Source organism: Mesocricetus auratus, unplaced genomic scaffold (genome assembly GCF_017639785.1).
Source record: "Mesocricetus auratus isolate SY011 unplaced genomic scaffold, BCM_Maur_2.0 Super-Scaffold_100676, whole genome shotgun sequence".
NCBI classification, from domain to species: domain Eukaryota; kingdom Metazoa; phylum Chordata; class Mammalia; order Rodentia; family Cricetidae; genus Mesocricetus; species Mesocricetus auratus.
In genome coordinates, this window is record NW_024429266.1 from 10,725,086 (window position 1) to 10,743,770 (window position 18,685).

Here is an 18,685-nt window from a genome sequence, read left to right on the forward strand (position 1 = left end):
TCACATTTCTCAGGGGAATCCCAACCCTTGGCCACTGCCACCACCCCCTGGTCTCCATGAGGACCCACATGCCCTCTGCACTGCAGACCAAAGCCTGGCAGCTCCCAGGACAGGCTCCCCTCCTTGTTTCTGGTTCTCCCCTGGCTACTTGTAACTAGCATCTGCTATCATCCCCCAGTAACCACTCCAGTGCATCCATCCTGGTCCCGACACCTCAGACTCTTGACACCCCCTTCATCCATGAAACTGGGGCTCAACAGCGAGCCCTGCCTCATCCTTTTTACATTGAACAGAACACAGATGTAGCATTTCCATCTGCTACGGCTGCCATAACAGATCTGCAGAGACTCTGGGGCTCCAATAACTGACATATGTTCTCACGGTTCTGAAGGCTGGAAAGTCCAAGAACAACAGAACACTGGCAGGAGTCACAGTCTGTGGAGGCCTGGTTGTTGGCTTGTGGAGGCCTGGTTGTTGGCTTGAAGAGGCTGTCTGCCTTCTCACCACGTCCTCACAGAGCCTTCCCTCAGTGTGTGTACAGAGAGAGGGGACGGTGCTGTAAAGGCTGTCTGACTTACTTTCTATAAGGTCGCCAATATTACTGGATCAGGGCCCCATCATTACGACTTCATTCAACTTGAATTCTTTCCTTAGGCCCAATATAGGCACACTGGGGTTAGGGCTGTGGTGTATAAATTCTGGGAGGCACATATTCCAGTCTACAATATGAAGCCACAGCAGCAGAGGTTCTTTCTCTCCGAACTCAGAGTCCTAGAGTATTATTTTTCCTTATCAGTATTCAACCTCCAGCCTGAGGCCTTGTTACATTTCCTTGCACATATCTCTTCCAGAACCTTGCCTCACTAGCTCTACCTAGGCTCTTTCTTTTCCAAGTGGGGCATAAAGAAGTGTAAGACAGCATGCCAAACCTCAAAGAATTTAGGACCTCCTTAGACAGTCAATGTGAAGAGACACTGAACAAAATATTAAAGCAGATGCAGAACAGCCTAATTGCCCCTCATGAATCTGTCACCCAATCATGAAAGTCAGCCCTGGACTCCTTCACATAACTACAGGGTCACCTCATACTCCTGTCCCAGGCAGTTGTCCAACTATATGGACCAAGAAGGAGAGTTGCCCAGCCTTAACATTAAAACCTTCCAGGGAGAAATTCCAACAAGTTTCCCTCTAGATTGGCCGAGGCCAGACCCTTAGGAGCATTCAGAGGGATATGTTTGGAGGTCAGGCCAACCCTTCCAATCCTCTCCTATTTCTTAAAACGCCTCATTCAGAATGACCACAAAGCAATCAACTAAAATTACTTTCTGGAAATAAATAATGTGAAACTCTGGGAAAGTACAGTTATCCCCAGGACTACTAAAGTTCCAATAACTCAATTTCTTCCTAAAGAATTTGATGGCCCTTGAGCAATATTCTAAAAATTCTGGGTGACCTTAGACTGGTAGATAAGGGAAGGCTGAACTTCTGGGAGGGTCACACACACACACACACACACACACACACACACATACACACACACACACACACTTGCCTTCACTAGATCTCTGAAGTCCTCTTTTTCATTTCTCCCAAGAGGAATAGCTGAAGATTTCAGATGTTCCTGGTCTGTACAGCGGAAGTCATCCAGCCCTGTCTCAGGAATTCTTGAGCCCCAGAGAGTCAATCAAACTATATTCAGGAATCACTGGGTTGATGTTTTTCAGTGTGGCTCTTGCCTGTGACATCTCAGACACTGGAAACAAAGAGCAAGGACCGTGCATGGAGGAAGCTTCTTCCCAAGAAAACCCTGCTATTTCCCTACGATGGAGACGAACTTCATGTCCAAGACATACAGCCCTGAGATTTTCCACAGGGAGGACAACATTTCTTCTTGGAAGGATTTAGTCACTAGAAGATGTGAAGGAAACAGCATGCTGGTAAAGGAAGGGAATGAAGTTAAAAATAAGAAGACTAAACATATAGACTTGCCTCCACTCCGATGACAAAACAAGGAGAAAGTCCAAGACTACAAAGTGGACATGAGAAATGGGAGTAAGAAGTTGGTTTGAAGTGGCGGTGCTTATATTTATGTCATTGTTCCTGCTGCATATTCATAAAGTGAACTGCACTTTTAATAAACAAAACCAACTCCAGGCCAGCGAGCCCTACACAGTGAGACCCTGTCTCAAAACAAATGAAATGCAATAAACAAAAAAAATCAAGTATCTTAGTTCATTCATTTCAAATCATCAGCTTCTCTCATCAATTTTAAGACACATCAGAACACAGAAGAAAAGAAGTGCCTATACCAAGAGGTTTCATGCTTCAATACCTAAGAAATCAAAGGCCCAGAGAAGCTAAGTTACTCTTCCAAGATCTAGAGCTGTTATATAGACCAAATTCCAACCTCAGCCCTCTAATTCCAAAATAGCATGTATTCTCTAGAAAGGGCATTATAAGTTCTGCATAGCTTGTGTTCAGCATGGGCTTGTCTCTATTCTTAAGACTATTTTGTCCACATTGCGAAAATCCATGCTTCTCTTTAATAAGCTCCATATCAAATTTAAAAACCCCCTCCAGCCTTCAAAGCCTTGATTACTTGGGTCTCTGCAGTGGCCACGTAAGACTCAGTGGAATTATTTGCATGCATGACTACACAGAAAGCAGAACTCAAAGAAACTGCCAGGGTAACAAGTAGAGTTTGACCATTTTGTTGATAGCTCAGAATTAAATTAGGAATGCGCATTTTGCTCTGGCTAATGACTGCTTTGGTTGGTTTTTAAGAAAAATGGCTGTTTTGTAGACCATACAGATTACATTTCTGGAAAGAGTTTTGCTATCAAAATAGGTAATCGGGGCATTGGGGAGATGCTCAGGTGGCAAAGCGCCTCGTGCACAAGCATACAGATTTAAGTCAGATCCCCGATGCCCATGCACAAAGCCAAACTTGACAATGTGCATCTATAACTCCAGCGCTTGGTGGGTGGGAGGGAAAACTGGCCCATCCCTGGAGAACCAGTCATCTCTGTCAAATTGATGAGCTCCAGATTCAGTGAGAGACTCTACCTACAAAAAAATAAAGTAAAAAACAATGGTAGAAGACACCCAACATTAGCCTCTGTTTTCACACACACACACACACACACACACACACACACACACACACCACATGCACACAAAGAAATAAGTGATCAGTTTACTAACATTTACTTAAAGTTCTGTGTTTTGTAATGGGTCTATTAAACATTATGGAATTAGGGTTGGGGATGTAGGTCAGTTGGCAGAGCACGTGCCTAGGGTGCACAATGCCCTCGGTTTGATCCCAGCACCCCATAAACCAAATGTAGTGATACATACTTGGAAACCTAGCACTTAGGAGGTAGAGGTGGTTGACTCAGAAGTTCAAGGCCATGGGGTGTGGTAGCAAGAAGCCGCCTGCTGTTTGCTATGTGGACTAGCTCATGACTGTCTACTGCTCTGCGCCTTTCTCCAGACAAGAGAGGCAGACGAAACTGAGAGTTCATGCAACAAATACAAATACATGTTGTGTAAGACACCCACAATGGGGAAGAGTCAGCATCATCTGAGGTAATGTGGTCCACATTCCAGTGTCTGCTGCTGAAGACATCACCGAGACCTTTTAAATCTCCCATGGTGTTCAAACTCAATACTATGATGATACTTGATGGAAATATGATTTATTTCAAATAGCTCTTTATTCCCTCAATAGTCCATTATGACATTATCACACATTTCTTTGCCCAAGGTCTGAACTTTTCTGTCATGTTGGCCTGTGCTAAATTTTAGGGAATAAAAATACCATAAAATGGACTCAATAAATGTGTCCCTCCTATTTGTTCTTGAGCTATCACAGCCTTTCACGGTTGCATCTAAACTGTAATTGTAAAGCGTGATCCTATATGTGCTATCAAATCCTTCGCAATAATCTTTTTAAAGAGGGAGGGGGCTGACCCTCTACAGATAAGCCCTGAGGTACAGCTATATGGGTAAGGACCTTGTTTAAAATTCTAGGTCAGGCGGTGGTGGCGCACGCCTTTAAACCCAGCACTCAGGAGGCAAAGGCAGGTGGATCTCTGTGAGTTCAAGGTCAGCCTGGTCTACAGAGTGAGTTCTAGGATAGGCTCCAAAGTTACAGAGAAACCCTGTCTTGAAAAACAGAAATAAATAAGTTAAATTCTACACATCTTGATCACACTTACTACCTCCAACTCTCCTCTCCCACTTCCCCAAGACATGTCCCAGTGTGATCTTCATGCCTACTGCTTTTTTGTAACCACTGAATCCAACTTGGCTAATCTTGCTGATTCGACCTTATCTATGTATTGTGCAGGTAACCATAGCTATAGTGATGTCCAGCTGTGTAGTATTTCATAGTACTCCTCCTCAGGCTCCAACTGTATACTCTTCCCAACCCCCTCTTCCACAATGTCCTCTAATCTTGGGGGAGGGTTGTTGATAGAGATGTCTCACTGAGGGCTCAGTGGTATGATATTATATATATATATATATACATATATATATGCGTGTGTGTGTATGTGTATACATGATTAATATGTATGATAAATAATCATATATATGATATATGATACATGACCAATGGTCATTTGTTCTCAGCTTGACCTATTTTGAGTCTCTATGTTGCTGCCCACAGCAGGAAAACCCTGTGGCCAGGTGGAGAGCAGACTGTCTTTTCACATTCTTTCACCTACGACCCCTCACTGTATTCCTGTCTCATAATGTAGCTCCTTTGATTTATACATGAAAGACCTCCCCAGTTTGTCACAATGGTTTCTTTTTGTTGTTCCTTCCCTAGGAGATTATGTTCATCATTTTGAGCTACTATAACAAAAAAATCCAAACAACTAGATGGCTTGTTAACAACAGAAACCAGAGCCATGGATGAGGGTCGATGATAAATCCCTTGTCCAGCACTCCTCCAAATAAAATCTAAAAACTGAAGGTGAACTCTGTTTTTACACTTCTGGAAAGTGGGATGTTTAAGATCTAGGCACCAATAAATAAATCCGGAGTCTGCTGAAGGTACTGACAGCTTGTACTGTGTCCCCACATGTCCACACGGCGAAGCAGACAAATGAGCCCCTCCAGCTTCTCTCTTACGGCACTCGCACCCTTTGCGAGGGATCCACCCTCATGACCCACGCACCTCCCCACATCCCCTCCCCTACAATCATAAGATTGCCATTTGAGAGTCAACGATGGACTGGGGGAGACACAAACTCTGGGCCCAGTGAGTTACTTTCCATCAGAAGTGACTTCTGTGGTGTTAGCCTCACACAAATAGAGTCCCCACTTCGGGCAAGGAATGAGGCCCATAGGGCATGCCCAACAAAGGAAATGGCGTAATAGAAGGATGATAACACTTCCCTGGGAACACAGACGCTTGAAAGGAATTGCTCACTAAACCGTGGGCATTATCCAGCTGTGCCCAGGTGTTTGTCTCCGCACTTCCTGCCCATCCTCTGGTTAAGGTGAGTGTCACTTCTGCCGGAAAGCTTTGTGACTCCACAGGTCCAAGGTGTGCATTCTAATGGGCTCCCATACCCACCCCTGCTTATCTGTTTAAACACACCACATTACATTTGCCATTTGTTTCTCTCCATCACGTTCTTCAAGCCAAAGCACTACTCTGTGGTGGTCCTACATTCAAGTATGGGCCTAGGATCTAGCACAAAGCCCAGGGCAGCATTATCAGGATGTTGACTATGGGAAGCTGGCCTGTACGTTGTCAGGAAGAGCGAACAAAGACCCTAGGGACTCAGGGAAGGACAGAGAGCCACGCCTGTGTTAATAATTCTGCCTGACCAATTAGAACTTGTTGGTTGCAGATAATTAAAGTGTTGTAGATCCAGAGCCAAATTCTCCTGGGCTGTCTTCAGTACTTTTAATAGCTATTCATTGCCTACCTATGTATCTGACCTAACATCCTTGTGACCGGCAGGTAAAACCTTCTAAATCTATTAACTTATCAGACCACTAGATTCCACTGATCCCCAAACTAATAATGTTATCAGATAATTGCTGAGATCTGTAACAGAAATTCCTCCACTGTGGCCTGCCTACCTGTGATGTCCACCAACATTTACAAAATGCCTTGGCTTTTGACTGTCCCTCATACTGCAACTAGAATAACTTACCAAAACTCTTGCCGTGTTGTACAAATCTGGGGTAACCTGAATGCATACCCCTGGGCCATGGTGACTCCTACTGGCTCAAGAATAAACCCTTACTCTCCCCAGGTGAGACCTGTGTTCTGCATCTACAGTTAGGTAGTAGCACTCCTGACGGAGGCCCATCAGAGGTGGCAGCCACACCCTCCAGTTGCAACAACCAGACGTCACCAGCTGGAGACATAACTCATAACTTGCTTAGCATGCACAAATCCCCAGCACCTCAAAAGAATATGAAAGAAAACAGGGGAATCAGCATTCTCCTGGGTTACAGTGCTCTCTGCCTCAGCTGCATGTGGATCCCCTCAGCCACCCCTTGCCCTGGGCTCTGTTTATCTTTCCTTTCCCAAGGGCCCTGCAAGTTGGGAACAGTACCTTGACTGTTACTGATCACGGCTCCGCCTCTCTGTGTGCTGTCTCACTGAACACTGTTCCACCGCAGGACTACAGGGCTGCATACATCACTCTACTTCTAACTAAACACAGTCTACATGCAAGCTACACACAGCACCCTACTTCCCACGCTCGCCACGGTGCTGAAGACGCTCGCTTGCTTCTTCACGCTCCTTGCAAAATAATAAAATCTAAGTTGTAGTCATGCAAGCATTTTGTTAAGGAAAGATGAAAACATAAGTGATGGATGAACCAACAAATGAAAAATATAAGTTAAGTTATATAGTGCCCAATATGTCCATAATTGCACTAATTAGTTTTATATGGAAGGTACTGTAAGTATACAATACAGAGACCAGCAATTTTCAGAAAGTGTGTATCCCAGAATGTGCATTTTGTGTGACAACTTAAACGAACCTCATTCATCCATCCGTCATGATATAGGGACTCATGTAAGACGTTTCTGTCTTTAGGAGTCATTTTTAAGAATGCCAGCTAATGTCTCTCATGACTAGGAAAAAGAACAGCTCAATATTGAGTATGTACTGACAGAATATCACATATGCAGTCTCTTCTGTGGTATAGACACAGCTTTAACACAAGATGAACCACTTTCGAACTGCAGCATGCAAAGGGTTCATAAAGCGATTTCTCCCAGAACAGGCAGTGAGCCCGATGGGACATGCTTGCTATGCAGGCTGGGTTTTAACCCAAGGGACTAAGATCCATCCTCACTAATGAGCCTTTTGCACTTGATGGCTCTTCCCTTCCATCGCGCACAGTCACCAGTGATCCTGTGAGTCCTCCCAGTCCTAGAAACGCCTGGGGGCTCAGTCACATAACTTGTGCCTCGCTGACCCTTCTGCAAGTAGCCCCACCTTTCTGTGCCAATGGGTTTGCTAACACAGCAATTCAATTCAGGACATGTAATCTGTAAAAGAAACCCCACACCCAGATGATTAACCAGGCTCTCTGTTCAGCCTCAGTCCTGGCCCCAGAGCGACGTGGTGACCTCACAGGAATGGGACAGGTTTGCTCCGGTTCGGTCCTCAGTGGCCATTTTGAAACTCCATAAGGAGAACAGATGGAGCAGTAGCCACAAATGAATATTCATAAAAGGAAATCAATTACCCACCTTCTGTGCCACCTGCCCTCTCAACCCAGCTTAGCCCGCAGCTGTGGGAGATAAGGGGGGCTCACACTCGTGTCACCTGGAAGGCATTCGCAGAGGCCAACAGCCCAGCGCCAAACCTGGAGTTTTGGCACACCTGACCCGAAAGGATGGAACATTTCGTTGGTTTTGACCTTTGAAACAAGAACTGATGCCATAGCAAAGTGGCACATGGCAATGGAAAGGACAGGACCTTCCAAGCCACGCTGGCTGAGGCTCAGAGCTCAGGGCTGACCCCTTCTAACCCCTCCCCTTGCTTCTGATGACCCCACTCTGAGACCTACCCACCCACATTATCCTCACCCCCTGTATTCCCACAAGGATAGTACCCCATTTTGTGATGGGCTGGCCTGGGTCATTATGTCAAATGGGAAAGCTTCATGCAACCAGGAATGAGCAGGCATCGCTTTCTCCTGCCCCCACCAGGAGAGAGTTCCGATATGCAAACATGGAAGCCATGTCAGGACTCTTTAAAATGGCTTACTGAGCAGGGGCTCTCGCTGCCAAGCCTGACAGCCTCGGTTTGATCCCTAGAACTTACATAGTGGAAGGAGAGAACTCACGGTTGCAGACTGTCCTCTGGCCTCCACATGCACGGTGTGGACCACGTGCATGCACTAAATAAACAAATATAAAAATAAACTATTTCAGGGCCAGTGAGATGGCTCAGTGGATAAAGCTTGACAACCCAAGCTCAATCCTCAGAACCCGCATAAAGGAGACAGCCAACTCCACACACTCCATTATGTACCCATACATATAGACAATAACACTGAATGCTTTTTAAAAGCTACTTCAACCCACTCTGTGGAGATGGACAAAGAGATGGGATTCCTAGAAAGTTGTGTAAGTTTTCAAAGAGCTGAGGCATATTTAAGGAATTGATGTCAACATAAAATACTTCTTTGTAGTCGGTTGTTTTAAATAATAAAGGTCTCTTATATACAGTTTCCTCCATTCGGAGTGCTAACATGAACCAGGCCATCAGAGCCTGCCCAGCATCACTGTTACAAACTGCACTTGGAAAAGGGCTTTACCAAATGGCAGAGATTAACCGAGTCAATGATGGAAAACCATCATTTGCACAAGGACCCCAGTTTCACTCAAGTGGCTGCAGGCTCCCTTGTTCACACGCTCTTTCACTTTCTGCTGTGTCTTCTCTCTTGTCACTCGAGTCCCCATTCAATGACAGGAAAAGAAATCAGTAAAGCTTTGCTGCCCCAGGTTCATCGCTCTTTACTATGTGTGAATAAGTGTATGTGTGCCTATGTGTATGTATGTGGGTGTCTATGCTTACGAGTGTATGCATATCTATGTGCATATGCATGTGTATGTACACATGTGTACTGTACACTTGTTTGCTGTTGTCCAAAGAGTCCAGAAGAGGGCATCAGATCTCCTGGAACTGGAGTTACAGTGTTTGTGAGCTACCCCACGTGGGTAATGGAGCTCTGAACTGTTGAGTCAAATCCCTAGTCCTCTGAACTCACAATCCTTGATGCCTTTATTCCCAGTCTTGCCATAAACCATCCTAACGTGGGGACTCAAACTTCCTTGCATGAAATCCTCAGCCATGCTAATTTAGTCTCCTTCAGGTAGCGAGCAGCGAGACTGGAGGAACGTGGCCGTCAGGAAGGCCAGACAGCCTTGTGGAAGGAAGCTGACTCTGGGGGGAGTGTGGGAAGTGGCAGGACCCGTGCTTACTCACACACAGGGTTCCAGTGCAAGCCACCACCGCAGAAGAAAAGCAAGCCATGCCTACCCCGCAGTGTTTGCAGATTGCATCCAAGCTGCCTCCGTTTTTGTTTTCTTTATTTCTTCTCCCACTCTGTCCATCAAGGTGCATGTCTGGAAAAGCAGCAAGTGGAATGAAGACAAGAAAGGATCTAGGTGATTGATTCCCCACCAGGGAACTGCCCTTGCCTCTCAATTCAATCCTGCAGAAACAGAATTGCATTATTCTAATCAAGGGCTCCAGGATAGCACTTCCATGCCAAACTGTGACAGGGAGCAATTTGTTGGAGTCACCTGGGCCCCTTTCTGCCTTTCAGACGGTCGCCAGCTCAAACCCTGCAAGCAAGGACAGATTGCAGGCACCCTGGAGCCCCTGAGTCCTGGCTTCTTCTCTCATCGTTTTCTCACGCGGCTCTTGAGGTGGAACAAAGCTTGGCTTGGCATTGCATGCAACACACCTGCCTTCCCCCTCGTCCTGTAAGACCCTCCTAGATCCCCCATAAATAGAGACTGGAGACTGAAAGAAAAGGGGGGAGAACCCCTAATGGTTATCATTAAGGCACATCCAACCTGTGGCTTCCCACAATAGCCAAGGAAGACACTCAAAGCAAAATTAGAAAATTGCTTAAAACACTACAAGAAAATTTTTGCTATTTTTTTAATTCAGTGTAGTTCTCAAGTGTGAACTTCAGTGACATCATTTCATGGTGTCAACAGTGGTACATATCTAGTCATACACCATTAAAGTCCCTAAGGCAGTGGTTCTCAACCTTACTAATGCTGTGACGCTTCAATACAGTTCCTCACGTTGTGGTGACCACCTCACCATAAAACCATTTTTGTTGCTGCTTCATAACTCTAATTTTGCTATTGGTATGAATCGTAATGTAAACATTTTTTGGAGACAGAGGTTTGCCAAAGAGGTGGTGACCCACAGGTTGATAACCACTGCTAAAATGTCTACTTCATGTTAAAGGTGGGAACATAAAACAAAAATTTCCCTCAAACCTGAAGTGTGCAGGATATGGAATTAAAATTTTATGTTCATTCCCCCTTTCTTCCTTTTATGCCCCCTGCCCCCCAGGAAGGTTTTCCTATGTAGCTCACACTACCTGGAACTTGCAATCATTCTATCTCACCCTGAAAAGTGCTGGAATTATGGGTTTACACCACCATGTCTAGCCTCCAGTTTCTTTTCCCTGAATGGCAGCCATGGAGGATATGACGGGGGTCCCTGGTCATTCTTACTCAAAGCCAGGTGCTAGCATCTGATGCTGAATTGTATTGAAAATGCTCACCATGCTACCCAGCCAGCACAGAGAGGGGCACAGGGTCCTTGTTCCTTCTGAGCCTCTAGATCAGAGAAGCAAACAAACCCCTTTTCCAGCTGTGGTTGAGTGCCTTCCTGCCCTGCCTGAATGCCAGCCCTGTCCCAGCTGGGATCACTGGCTGAGACTGAGAACGCCCCTATTGTGTGGGAGAAAGGCATTGTCCAGAACTGTCAGGGAATGAATATATACAGTGAGCAGGCGGGGTTGCAATCTGTCCAGGGCAGCTATCAAAAAGAAAATAATGGACATTTCCATATCTGCCAAGAAGTCACACCCCATGGATTGGAAGCATGACTCGCTGACCTTCATACTGCTCACAGGGGGCTCATACATCTTTCCCTTACAAAATCCCCAGCCTTTCAGTGGCCTTCCAATTGGGCCAGGCTATGCCAGGAAACCCTGGGCCCCCAAGAGATACGAGAAGGCCAGCCTACAAGGAGCCTACGTCTCTGGTGTAGGAGGCATGAACATTTCGCTTGCTTTCTCTTATTTGTCTTAATCAGTCCATTTGACTTTCTTCAGGGTCTCTATAGAACAACAACAACAATAAGAAAATGTAATGGAGAGCGAGCCAGGGACCATGTACAGAGAGAGAGAGAGAGAGAGAGAGAGAGAGAGAGAGAGAGAGAGGGAGGGAGGGAGGGAGGGAGGGAGGGAGGGAGGGAGGGAGGGAGGGAGGGAGGGAGGCTGGAGTATACATATGTCAACACATACACATACAAATTTTTAAAAGCTTTAAGAAGACACATAAAGGGAACCTTTGTCAGCTGTGCTGTGAGGTCTGATTTGATGGAAATCCCCTTGTGGCACAGGGGGCATCAAGAATGTGCTGAGAGGAACAGAAATGGCCACAGGAGGGCCTCAGGTTCTGACCTCATGCTGATGGTGAGGTCATCGTTTCTCCTCCTTCCATCCTCATCCTGGGGACCAGCCCTATGAGCCGTAGACCAAAGCTGGCCCTGCTGACACCCCTGCTATCTCAAAGCGGGAGTAGGTGATCAGGAAAGCCTGCATCAGACATTTCCCTGGGCGGTTATGATGGCACACTCTTCTCCAACAGAGCGTGGAGTCCGTTCAGCAGCCTCCCAGAGCTTCAACAGACACAAAGGGAAACAACTGAATGGAGGATCCCTTAAAGCAGAGGTGCCAGGGTGAAGGCTGCATGTAGCCTCTGTTGTTCTTTTGTTTAAATCGCCAGCATCTCGATTGTGATGGAACAGGAACCAAGAGATTCAGTAGCCATGGAGTTTATTAAAGGGCAGGGAGTGTGAGAGGGGAAGAAGAGAGAGATGAAGGGAGGGGGGAGAACAAGAGGCAGAGGGTAAGAGAAAGGGGGTCAGAGAGGAGAGCAAAACAGGAGAGAGCAGAAAAGGGTAAGTGGGCAGGGGGTCTGTCTTCTAAAGGGGTCCTTTATACCTCAGTGCATACTTAGTACTCATGGAACCCGGGGCTGACCAGGGTGCATTCTGCCAGGTAACAGGGGCAGGCCACCATAATGCCTGAATCCTTTCATTTCCACATTTGCTCATTAATAAAAAAGGTGGGGAGTTAGGCATGGCAGCTTAGGGAAAGGGGGCGTCGAGTTCTCAAGACTACTTCCTGCTGACCTGGGGGCGTTGATCATCTTTGGGGACCTGAGAAAGCTGGGGTGCTGCCACATCCTGGGGTAACTGGTTGTTTCATCTCAGTCCAGGCTGTACGGAACTCTCTGGCACCTCTTAGACCTGGAAAGATGTTGGCAGAGCAGAGCACAAAATTAAATTTAGGAAAATAATGTTTCTTAAGTCCTGGTACTTGAGGGGAGGATTGTAAGATGAGGGAGGGGTTCCCCAGGAGGTCCCAAGATGAGGGAATGGAGTCCTGGGACCAAGGAAAGGTTGAATAATGTCTGGAGTGAATCTGACCTGTTTGAGTGGGTCCAATTTGGCTCCCTGGAGCTTACAAGAATCCTTTGAGTTTGTGAAAACATAAGTATTAGACACATTAGCAGCACATCTATGTTAGAGACAACTTGGCTGAAAACATTAACATTTTTAAAGCTGAAAGATATTTTTAGCACAAAAAAGCACCTTAATTTTGACCTTGCAGTTACTGTATAGTGCTGTTTAGTGCTCTGTCAGAGTTGGATTAGTAGCTTATCAGAACTTTATTGACTAATCTTAAGACTATGAACAGCAGCATAATGAGAAAGAAAAATCTGGAACATGTTTGACCTTTATAACTTTAATTCATACACCTTGCATTACCATCTTAGACTTTCCATTCTCATTTATAATTTTCATATTTAGACCTTCATACACCTTACACTTTCCTATCTTCACATAGATACCTGTACCTGAAATCTGTTTTGTGACAGTTGGAGCTTTGGCTGTTGCTTTAAGCTGGCAATGCTACCAGTGGTCAAAAGCATCAGAGTTCTTGAGAAGGATAAAACTTTACCTGAGTTAATGATTAGAGAGTAACAGAGACTTACTAACTGGCTGCATGGACAGCCAACCCCAAGCTCCTCCATAGTTGTTGAGGGCAGCGGCTTTAAGGACACCCACCTTCTGCTGATAGCATGGGACCTGCGGATTAGGAGTAGTAGGAAGACTTGCCTTCCATTGACCCAAGCAATGTGGAGAAAGTCAATTCCACTGTCCTCTTGTCCACGGTCTGAAGAGTCCTTGGCAGCAGTTGAGATGAAAGGCAGGGTCGCTCAGTGGCTAGCGCTACCACTTTTGTGGGTGGAATTTCTTCAGTGCCCCCCAGTCTTGTTGGAGGAAATGGGGTGGGGCTAGCAGCTGTAGTAGCTGGCCCATCTCTCTGTTATATAGAATATTTTAAATGCCACATTCTCTAGATCTCTGAGCATTTGAGGGCTGTCTGTCTGTTTAGTACATCTGAGCAGAAAAAAATTGCCTTTAGTTGCTTGCCTTAAGCAAATAGGTGGCTACAGATTAGTGTAGGATCTGTCTACAGAACTGGATTGAAACTGAGAGGCTGTGGAGGGATGTTTTAATTAGAGCCCTCTAGCCTAACTGTAACTGGCTTTAACTTAGTAGGTTAGATTTACGCCTGTAAAGGACAAAGAAGTAAAGAAGAATCCCCTTGTGTAATAGAAGCTTAACCTTCGCAAACAGCTTACAGGAAGGACTGGGTGGTATAAATATTTCGTTAAGTTGAAATAGATCTTTATAACCTTAAATGTTTGCCTTCATTTAAAGATATAACAATTTAAAAATATTTGAGACTTGGCACATTTAAAATTTAAGTTGCATAGAGTTAGCTTACATTTTTAAACAGTAGCTAGACCTTTATAACCTTAAATGTTTACCATCATTTAAAGATATATAACAATTTATAAATATTTGAGACTTAGCACAGTTGAATTTAGTTGCATATAGAGTTAGCTTACATTTTTAAATAGTAACTAGGCCTTTATAACCTTAAATGTTTACCATCATTTAAATATATATAACAATTTAGAAATATTTGAGACTTAGCACAGTTGTATTTAAGTTGCATAGAGTTAGCTTACATTCACATCTTAGCATAGTTGAATTTAAACCACATGTACAGAGACAAGCAGATATCAAACAGGACTGGATAAAAGTAAAAAGGGAGAGCCAGAGTGTAATCTCTGATTTGCACATTGTAGCAAACAGAGAGGAGATTTAAAGAGACAGAGTAGACTTAAAATTTCCAGTGACAAGAAAGCAGATCAGCCGCAGAAGAAATTAGAGACAAAAACTAAAAGGCAAAAAAGGTCGGCAGAAGCAGGCTAGAGTGTCTGTCTGCACGGGCTGAGGGAAGAGAGCATCCCATGCAGTAGGCAGACCTACAGCTAGGTCACATGGTCAAGATGGTTGCTTTCATAAACAGGTTCCCAGGCTATGCCACATGCCCAAGATGGTGGCAGCCATAAGCACATTCCATCTCCCGGGAAGTGGCTTTTTCTCCATGAGTGAGGCAGAGAAATGTGTGAAACCAGCGGACACCAGAGTCCAAGTGGCACAACATCCAAAAAAAAAAAAAAATCACCGTAGGTCTGAGAAATGAATGCACCAGTCAGTACAAAACCTGAAAACCAGCCGGGCGGTGGTGGCGCACGCCTTTAATCCCAGCACTCGGGAATCAGAGGCAGGCGGATCTCTGTGAGTTCGAGACCAGCCTGGACTACCAAGCGAGTTCCAGGATAGCCTCCAAAGCCACAGAGAAACCCTGTCTTGAAAAACAAAAAACAAAAAACAAAAAAAAAAACGAAAACCTCAAACCTCATTCATGGGGAAAAAATGAAAAATAAAAAACTCTCAGATCATCTGAGCAGACGCTGCCCCAGGTCAGACCACCTCGAGCCGCTGGCATCCGCACAGAGGAGAATCAGGACATTCCCAGATGGAAGAAGGCTCCCGCCCTGAGGAGGCTTTATCGGTGATGGAAGAGCCACATTCCCAACCACGGATCACTGGTAGAATGTGGGGTGCCAAAGCCGGCACATGGTTTGATATGGGGGGCCCAGCTTCCATGAGAGAGGCAGAGGATATCCAAAGCCTATAATCTCCAGCGTCCCAGAGACTAAGGGAGGACTGAATGTGAAAGGCAGTAGCTGATTCTGTGGTCCCTGGAACACAAATCAGGGGTCAGGGCTCCCGGAGCCGTGGGACACCCAGTACTGGGATTTTTGACCAGTCAAAGACCATATGGGTCCTAACTCATGGAAGCAAGGGCAAAGGTAGGGAGGAAGGGGCGGGCTTACCAGACATGGCGGTAGTGGATGGAAGAATCCAGAGATCCTTAGTTGGAAAAGTGACCGAGGAGTTGAAGTTTGCAGGGTGCCGGCATCTCAGACCACCACAGGCAGGAGGAAACGCCAGGAAAGCCTGCGGAGTCACGTGCACCAAATGCTGTTATTAAACCCAAATCACATCCCTGCTCTAAGATGAAAGCCTCCGCCTACCCAAATTCTCCCTTCTTTCTAAGGCACACCCCAGCATCAGCCTGCAGCCACCATTGCTGAGAACGGGTACCTTAAGGAAACAGCGTAGGGGAGGAAGCGTTTATTTCGGATCATGGTGTGAGGCTAAAGTCCATCGCGGTGGGGAAGGCGTGGTGAGACAAAAGCCCTCAGCTGCCGGTGGGAGCGTGGTCCTGCTTGCTCTCTGTCCGGCTAGGGGGAAGAAATGGCTGAGGAAATGGGGGCCCTGGGCTAGAAGCCGCAGTCCATCTCCCAGAAAATCTGCCTCTGCAGACTAGCACTACCTCCCAAGAGACCTACAACCTCCCAAAACAGTGCCACCATCTAATGAGCAGATGTTCAAACTTGTGAACCTGTGGGGACGTTCACGCCCAAACCCTAACAGCTCACGCTCTGTTAATATCTTTTCTGGAAAGAACTGAGCCCAAAATAAAAGTGCAAGGACGACTTGTTTGGCAGTTTTTAAGGGTTCGTCTCAGTCTATGCACCCCCCCAAATTTACACCAAGTAGGGGTTCTTGTGCCAGCTGTAGCTGCTTAGAACTCTTCAGCCATTTCCACTAACTTTGCATGTCCTCGCTCTAGAAGCAAACTGAAGACTCTCATGGCCTACTACCAAAGAAAGAAACAGAACAAGGACATTTAAGGCAGAACAGAAACAGCTGTCAGAGAAGATCCCTGGCTTCCCCCAGGCTACAGCATAACCCTCCAAAATGAACCCTATGATCATGGCTTCAGTTCTTCATGGCAAGCTGCAATACAAGCCAGCTCTGCTTGCACGGAGGCTTTCAGTCTGCCAAGGGAAGGGATTAATATGCATAGCCGTCCTTCCAAAACTATCGGGCATGAAGAGCCACGGTAGACACTTTTGTCCAAGAAAGCCCTGCTTACGGTCCAACCTAATAGCGCTGTGCTTTGGTGTGTGGACTAGATTCAAGGACAGTTTATCCCCGCATGCAGATGAGAATGTCAGCCAACTCACCTTCACCCATGTCTCCTGAACCTGATGGCACACTTAATCCTGCTGCTAAGTCAAATACAGAGAACGGCAGCTCAGGGCTGTGGATGTGTTGCACACAGGGAGCCGTAAGAGGAAGAGTTAACTTCTCCTCCATCCCACTTCCTCAGGACTGCTCCCTGCTCCCTCCAGCTGTGCTCATCTACTCTTAATGATACCCAGCTCCACCCACCTGGCTCCAATGAGGCAGATGTCATCGCTTCAGAGTGAAGGGCCATCTCCTGGGGACTAGGGAGGTGGTCCAGAGGGTACAGACGTGTGCCTCCAAGTCTGGTCATTGGAGTCCATCCCCCAGGATCCACATGGTTGGAGAGGAGAACTGGCTCTGATGGGTTATCCTCTGACCTCCACATGTGTGCTCTGGCATGTGTGTGCACACACATATACAGACACACATAAATAACTACATAGATGAGTAAATAAACAAATGTTTAAATAAACCCCTCTTTCTCTAAGTTGTCCGTGGTGTTTCATCACAGCAACAGAAAAATAGCTAACACATGTGGCTATTCCTACAAAGGGCTACCATAACCTTGATAGCCTTGCAGAGATAACCTGAGGGATAAGAGCCCATCATGGTGAGAGCCATGGTAGCATGCAGTGGACTTGGTGGGAGGAAGAGGAAGCTGAAAGCTTACGTCTTCAAACTGCGAGCACAAAGCAGTAGAGGGAAAACTGGAAGCAGGCAAGGCATTCTGACTCTCAAAGCCCACCTGCAGTGGCCAACTTCCTCTAACAGGCCACGCCTCTAAACCTTCCCAAACAGTGCCACCAACTGGGGATCCAATGTTCAAATGGCTAAGCCTAAGGGGGACATTCTCACTCCAACCATATCTCATCAACTGCCTGATATGTACATAAAACTAGACAACCAACCAGAGTCTCACATTTACCCACTCTTTCCCAGGCAGGTCCTCTCTGCAGCTGGTCCTCTGTCCTCAGGCTCCACATCAGCATCTTGAGCACTATTTGCCTATCTCCAAATGCAAGTAATAAATTGTCACATCTGTCTCTTCTACCCAGTGGGGACCATCTGGGACAGGACTCAAGGTTTAAGCATCGTGTTTCTCCGACATGTCACATCCCAAGCCTATGACTGGTCTGAACACTTGTGACCATCGTTAAAGCCCAATGATACAGCCAAATTGAGCAGCATCACCCAGATCTTCAATGTTAGCTTTCTAATGACTCAACATAAACTGGCAAAATAGGCATCAAATCACGCACAACCCTCTTCGCCCCTTCCCCTCCTTCCCTTGACACACTGGAACGCTGCTCTTGAATTCTCGTTTCTTTATTTGACACTTATTTATGCGTGTTGGCATTCTTTCCATTCTGCAGAGTCCACAAAATCTGCACTCAAAACTGGAGAAAGGATGGGGCTGGAAAGATGGCTCAGAGGTTAAGAGCACTGGCTACTCTTCCAGAGGTCCTGAGTTCAATTCCCAGCAGCCACATGGTGGCTCACAGCCATCTGTAATGGAACCTGGTGCCCTCTTCTGGTGTGCAGGCATACATGCAGGCAGGACACTGTTTACATAATAAATAAATAAATCTGGAGAAAGGAGTGTGGTGAGGCCAAGACCTAGACCTAGCCCTGCCGCGGTTTGCTATTACCACTCAGTGCCCTTGTCTGTACCCAGCAGTGCCGAAATTGCCTGTGCTCCAAGGGGATGCTGCACGGGGCTTCCAGCGCCACCTAGAGGCTCCTGGGCCACACGCAGTCTCAGGAAGAGGAGACTGGACATGGAGAGGTCAGTGTGGGCTGGGCGGGGGTATGTGGGCGGGGATACGGGTGATGAGATCTAAAGATGGAGGTCAGAGCTGCAGGTCCAGGCTGAGGCGACGCAGTCTAACTTCCCTTCCAACAAGA

General features: G+C 46.3%; 1 long non-coding RNA gene across 2 annotated transcripts; it reads right to left on the reverse strand.

Moving 5' to 3' along the window:
• Window positions 1–2,218: 2,218 nt before the first annotated feature.
• On the reverse strand, window positions 2,219–16,928 carry LOC110343195. Of its 2 annotated transcripts, XR_002385399.2 has the most exons (5): window positions 16,777–16,928; window positions 15,848–15,987; window positions 15,577–15,700; window positions 9,536–9,621; window positions 2,219–3,066 (listed from the first exon to the last, which is right to left on the reverse strand). It is a non-coding gene; the product is annotated as an uncharacterized LOC110343195 (long non-coding RNA). The 2 variants fall into 2 exon arrangements; XR_002385400.2 differs by lacking the exons at window positions 2,219–3,066; window positions 9,536–9,621 and adding an exon at window positions 11,609–12,562.
• Between the last annotated feature and the right edge of the window lie 1,757 nt (window positions 16,929–18,685).